The sequence below is a fragment of the Cebus imitator genome, unplaced genomic scaffold (assembly GCF_001604975.1).
Source record: "Cebus imitator isolate Cc_AM_T3 unplaced genomic scaffold, Cebus_imitator-1.0 Scaffold179, whole genome shotgun sequence".
NCBI lineage: Eukaryota > Metazoa > Chordata > Mammalia > Primates > Cebidae > Cebus > Cebus imitator.
The window spans coordinates 2,346,555-2,352,937 of NW_016107494.1; the positions used below are offsets into that span (position 1 = coordinate 2,346,555).

The 6,383-nt window shown below is 42.6% G+C and overlaps 1 protein-coding gene across 2 annotated transcripts in view; it reads right to left on the reverse strand.

Annotated features, from left to right (window-relative positions):
• Positions 1–6,383, reverse strand: part of RAD52 (RAD52 homolog, DNA repair protein) — a 43,530-nt gene that overhangs the window by 33,666 nt on the left and 3,481 nt on the right. The window contains exon 1 of one of the 2 annotated variants that reach the window (XM_017545478.2): positions 5,385–5,396. The exons of the other annotated variant lie outside the window; for it this stretch is intronic. The gene's annotated coding sequence lies outside the window, so the exon portion shown is untranslated. Of the gene's footprint in view, positions 1–5,384; positions 5,397–6,383 lie in introns of those variants that run through there. 2 annotated transcript variants of the gene reach the window in all.

Consider the following 6,383-nt stretch of genomic DNA (forward strand, 5'->3'; position numbering starts at 1 on the left):
ACTAAGATTTACCAACTCAAAAAAAAAAAAAAAAAGAAAAGAAAAAAGAAAGGGTACCCTCTGAAAACAGTGCTGTGAAAGACAAAAGAAAATTTAAAAGCCAAAGAACATATAACTATCTCCCCTACCGCCCCAAAAAAGCCTTCTAGTAGAAGTAGAAACCATACTTTACTACACCTACAAAAGAATAGGAACTACTCTTGAACTAGGAATCTCAAAAATCATCCTGAATGATTTATCACTCCTGCTCACAAATGCAAACTTAGAAAAAGGTTGAAAAGAATCAATGAACCTCAGGATCCGTGGGCTAATATCAAAAAGTCTAACACACATATAATTGAAGTCCCAGAAGACGTGAAAGAGAATTGAACAGAAGAAATATTTTTAAAAATAATAGCTTCAGCCCTGGGCACAGTGGCTCACATTTGTAATCCCAGCACTTTGGGAGGCTGAGGCAGGCAGATCACCTGGTCAGGAGTTCGGAGACCAGCTTCACTTACAAAAATAATAACAACAACAGCTTCAAATTTCCCAAATTGGCTGATAGACATAAATTTGCAGATTTAAGAAGCTCTGCAAATCTCAGGCAGGATAAATACAAATAAAAGGACACCTAGAAACACCACAGGCAAATTGCTAAAAAACAAGAAAATCTGGCTAATTTTTGTATTTTTTAGCAGAGACAGGGTTTCACCATGTTGGCCAGGCTAGTCTTGAACTCTTGACCTCAGTTATCTGCCCACCTTGGCCTCCCAAAGTGCTGGAATTACAGGCTTAAGCCACCACACCTGGCCTAAAAAGATATTTTAAAAGGCCTAAAATAAGAAGGAAGGTGCACCAAGTTCCTATATTTGAAGGCTCAATACAGTTTAGGTGTCGTTTCTTTCCAAATTGATCCATAGATTCAATGCAATCCCAATCACAATTTTACCAGACTTTTCTGTGGAAACTGGTAAGATAATTCTGATAATTCTAATATTTATATGGAAATGCAGAGGATCTAGAATATTCACATCAATCTTGAAAAAAACCACCAAATCAGAGGACCTACAACTACATGACTTCAAGACTTACTAAAAAGCTACAGTAATTAAAAGTGTGGTACTAATATAAAGATTGAACAATGGAACAGAAAAGGGAGCACAGATGTACAGTCACCTTAATTTTGAAAACGCAATACAATAGCATTTTCAACAAATGGTGCTGGAATGACTGAATATCTATATGAAAAAAATATTTAATTATATCTCACACCATTCACATAAACTAGAGATAGATGATAGGTCTAAACATAAAACTTAAACTATAAAACTTACAGGCTGGGCGCAACTGGCTCACTCCTGTAATCCCAGCACTTTGGGAGGCCGAGGTAGGTGGATCATATCAGGAGCTCAAGACCAGCCTGGCCAACATGGTGAAACCCTGTTTCTACTAAAAATACAAAAATTAGCTGGGCGTGGTGGCACACGCCTGTAATCCCAGCTACTTGAGAGGGAGGCTGAGGCAGGAAAATCACTTGAACTCAGGAGGCAGAAGTTGCAGTGAGCCCAGATCGCACCACTGCACTCCAGCCTGGGTAACAGAGCGAGGCTCTATCTCAAAAAAACAAAAAAAAAAAAAAAACTTATAGAAAAAAACATGAAAGATTATCTTCACAGCCTGAAGGTAGCCAAGATTTCTTAGACAGAACTCAGAAAGCAATAAATGTAAAAGAAAATATAAGAGAAAACTGACTACATCAAAATGTAAAACTTCTGTTTACCAACTCTAAGAAAATGAATAGGCAACCACAAACAGAGGACAGGTGACCAGGATATAAAGATTATATAAATAACTCCTACAACTCAATAATAAAAAGACACACAACCTGTTAAATACAGTAAGTTCTTCTTCAAAGGTTTAGCTTGTTTAAGCTCCCTTGTTCTTTGTTCCCTTCTTTCAAGGCCAGACTTCCTTACTCTGTGTCTTCCTGCTCTGGTCTCAGTAAACAACTTCTCTGCCAGTCCTTATCTATAGGGCCCATATTCTACTCCTGCCTGCAAATTACCCCCCCACCCCCGCCACAAGAGTTTCTCCCCCCAAAACTGTCCTTCCTGCAAGTGCCTGCACCCTTCCCCTCCCTGCATCCTTCAAAGTAGCCAACCAGGACCAGTTTAGATTGTGCTATCCAATTACAGACAATGGAGACAGGACACAGTAGTAGACACCCCTTTGCATTAGAAATAAAAGTCTCTGCTTTCCTTTGTTCGGGGTGCTCTTGTGGTGATCTGACCTGTGAGAAGCACCCTTCTGTAGAAGTAAACTTGCCTTGCTGATAAATCTTTTGAGTGTTTATTTTCTTTGCAAATCCAAGCTTTATATCCAACACAATCCAATTTAAAATGGGCAAAAGATTTGAGCAGGCAATTCACAGAGGAAGACATACATTGTCATAAGCAAAGGAAAAAGTGCTCAAAACCATTAGTGATTGAGGAATAAAATTCAGACCATAATGATACACCACATCCATCAGAGTAACTAAAAAGACTGACAACACCAAACATTGGCAAGGATGTAAAGCAACAGGAACTCTCATACACTGTTGGCAGGAAACAGGCTAATAAAACCACTCAGCTGTTAACACACACCATTCTTCATGAAAAAGGAAAGCAGACTCCAAGGACTGAGCCATAGGCCCAAGGAGTAGAGCAGCAGAGGCCCAATCCCAGGCCTTGAACCCTATTAGTTTTTTGATGATCTCAGCTCACTGCAACTTCTGCCTCCCAAGTTAAAGCAATTCTCCAGCCTCAGCCTCCCAAGTAACTGGGACTACAGGCAGGTGCCGTCATGCCCAGGTAATTTTTGTATTTTTAATAGAGATGGGGTTTTACCATGTTGCTCAGGCTGGTCTTGAACTCCTATGCTCAAGTGATCTGGCCACTTCGGCCTCCCAAAGTGCTGGGATTACAGGCATGAGCCACTGTGCCCAGCCTATTGGTTCTTTATATGTGTGGAATATCAGTCTTTTGTCAAATAGGTCCCTGTGCTTCCACTGTCATTTTATTAGAGTAGGCTGTGATTACATTTTGATGTACTAATATTTATCTTTGTTTTTGCTTTTTTAAGTGACTCCATGGCTTCCTGAGCCCTAAGAAACCTTTGTGCACACTCAGGTCATAAAGATATTCTTCTCATTTTCTTCTAGAAGCCTTATAGTTTTCTAATTTTGGAAATTGGTCTGGGCTGGGCAGGCCAGGCGCAGTTGCCCACACCTGTAATCCCAGCACTTTGGGAGGCTGAGGTGGGCAGACTGCATGAGGTGAGGAATTTAAGACCACCCTGGGCAACAAGGTGAAACCCCATCTCTATAAAAGATATAAAAATTAGCTGGGCCTGGTGGCATGTTCCTGTAGTCCTAGCTACTCAGGGGGCTGAGGTGGAGGGCCTGCTTCAGCCCGGGAGGTGGAGGCTGCAGTGAGCCAAGATCATGCCACTGCACTCCAGCCTGAGTGGCAGAATGATACTCTGTCTCGAAAAAAGAAAGAAATTATGCCAGGTGTGGTGGCTCACGCCTATAATCCCAGCACTTTGGGAGGCCGAAATGGGCAGATCACCTGAGGCTGGGAGTTAAGAGACTAGCCTGACCAACATGGTGAAACCCCATCTCTACCAAAAATACAAAATTAGCTGGGCGTGGTAGTGCATGCCTGTAATCCCAGCTACTCAGGAGGCTGAGGCGGGAGAATTGCTCACACCCAGGAGGCGGAGGTTGTGGTGAACCAAGATCATGCCATTGCACTCTAGCCTGGGCAACAAGAGCAAAACTATGTCTCAAAAAAAAAAAAAAAAGAAAGAAAAGAAAGGAAAAGAAAAGAAAAGGACAGGACAGGACAGGACCGGACAGGAAAAGCCAGGAGCAGTGGCTCACACCCGTAATCCCAACACTTAAGGAGGCTGGAGTGGAAGGATCGCTTGAGGCTCAGGAGTTCAAGAAAAGCCTAGGGAACATGGCTGTATCCACAAGCCTCATCGCTACAAAAAATAAAACATTGGTTAAGCATGGTACAGCATGCCTGTAGTCCCAGCTATTCAGGAAGCTGAGATGGGAGGATCAGATCACTTGAGCAGGGGTGAGGAAGGGGCCAAGGCTGCAGTGAGCCATGATCACCCCACTGCACTCCAGCCTGGGCAACAGAGCAAGACCCTGCCTCAAAAAAGAAAGAAATAAATAAAATATACATCTGTCATAGGATCCCAAAATTCTGATAGGTGTTTTCCCAGAAGAAATAAAAACATGATTAAAGAAAACCTCAGGGGGCAGGAGGAAAAGAGCCTGGACTAGAATAGTGGCTATGGCAAGAAATCCTGAAATCTAGATATTAAAAAGGTAAAGACTGGCAAAGATGTTTTATTCTTCTCCATTTCCTTATCACCTAAAAACATTTCTTTCTTTTTTTTTTTTTTTTTTTTTTTTTTGAGACAGAGTCTCACGCTGTTGCCCAAGCTGGAGTGTAACAGCACAATCTCGGCTCACAAAAGCATTTCTTACTATATGTGGAGGGCTGAAGAATGGGTCAGGTAGACTCTGGATATACAGTACAAGAGGGAGACTTGACAAGATTCAGTGATGGGTGAGATTCTGACTGTGGAGGTCAAGAATGGCTTGATGAACAAGACTGGAGCAAGTTTCTTTCTTTTTTTTTTTTTTTTTTTAGACAAAGTCTCACTCCAACACCCAGGCTGGAGTGCAGTGGTGCAATCTCGGCTCACTGCAACCTCTGCCTCCCGGGTTCGAGCGATTCTCCTGCCTCAGCCTTCCGAGTGGCTGAGACTACAGGCACCCACCATTTTGCTCAGCTAATTTTTTTTTTTGTATTTTTAGTAGAGACGGAGTTTCATCGTGTTAGCCAGGAAGGTCTCCATCTTCTGACCTCATGATCCGCCCACCTCGGCCTCCCAAAGTGCTTGGGATTACAGGCGTGAGCCATCAAGCTTGGCCTCTTTTATTTTCATTCATGTACACAGTGCTGTAATGTTCATGATACTTTAAAAAGAATTAGCAAAAGTAGAAAAAAAACGGCTTGGACACAGTGGCTCTCGCCTGTAATCTCAGCACTTTGGGAGGCTGAAGCAGGCAGATCACCTGAGGTCAGCAGTTCAAGACCAATGTGGCTAACATGGTGAAACCTCATCTCTACTAAAGATACAAAAATTAGCCGGGCATGCTGACAGGTGCCTATAATCCCAGCTACTCAGGAGGCTGAGGGAGGCGAACGTTGCAGTGAGACAAGATCGCACCACTGCACTCCAGCCTGAACAACAGGGAGACTCCGTCTCATTAAAAAAAAAAAAAAGTAGAAAAAAATTTGTTAATTGAAAAGAAAGAAATCTCAAAAGGTTCTTACCTCTAAAGCCTTATGCAGGCTTTAGAGGTAAGAGCCTTTGAAGTACGTTCTTTTTCCAGAGTCTTGCTCTGCCGCCCAGGCTGGAGTGCAATGATACAATCTCGGCTCACTGCAACCTCCGCCTCCCGGGTTCAAGTGATTCTCGTGCCTCAGCCTCCTGAGTAATTGGAACTACAGGCGTGCATGACCACACCCAGCTAATTTTTTTGGTATTTTTAGTAGAGACCGGGCTTTGCCATACTGGCCAGGCTGGTCTCGAACTCCTGACCTCAGGTGTTCTGCTCGCCTCAGCCTCCCAAAGTGCTGGGATTACAGGCGTGAGCCACCATGCCCAGCATGAAGTATGTCTTAAAAACTGTGGGAACGTAGGATTAAGTCTATCACAATATGATCATTTCTCCCCATTCCCACACTCAGCCATTAGAGAATAGCAGGGCTGTACACTAACAACTGAATCCCCCACACTCAGCACGGTCTCCACCCAGCACATAGTTTGAAGAGCATTTTAGCCTTAGTTTTTCTCCACATCACAACTGCCAGTTTAGTATTAGAAATGAGTGCCCTGAATGAAGAAATGTTAAAAGCTGAAGAGATGGAAAAACATCCACTATGCTTTCTGCCCCGTAACCATTGCTGAGACAGTCAATTCTCATTATTCAAGGTAGTTATGTCCTAGTAAAGCCACCATGAACACTGAACTAGCAAACACTGAACCACTGCTCCTAAGGGAAATACAGGGTCACTCAACAGGTCAATACATAACCTTGTTTTATATGTGCTTCTGTTTAAAGATATTTTATTTAAACATATTGTTGATGCATTAACACTGAACCCAAGCCAACAACAAAAGTGATGCCTGAACAAGGCTTATCTAAAAGCTTATCTTTTCTCTATAAGATACATCACAGCCTTCAACTTGTGAATTCTAGACAGCACTTCTACTCTTGGAGGCCATTTTAAACAGCAAAATCACCGAAAGCACAAAAATGCAAAAAAAAA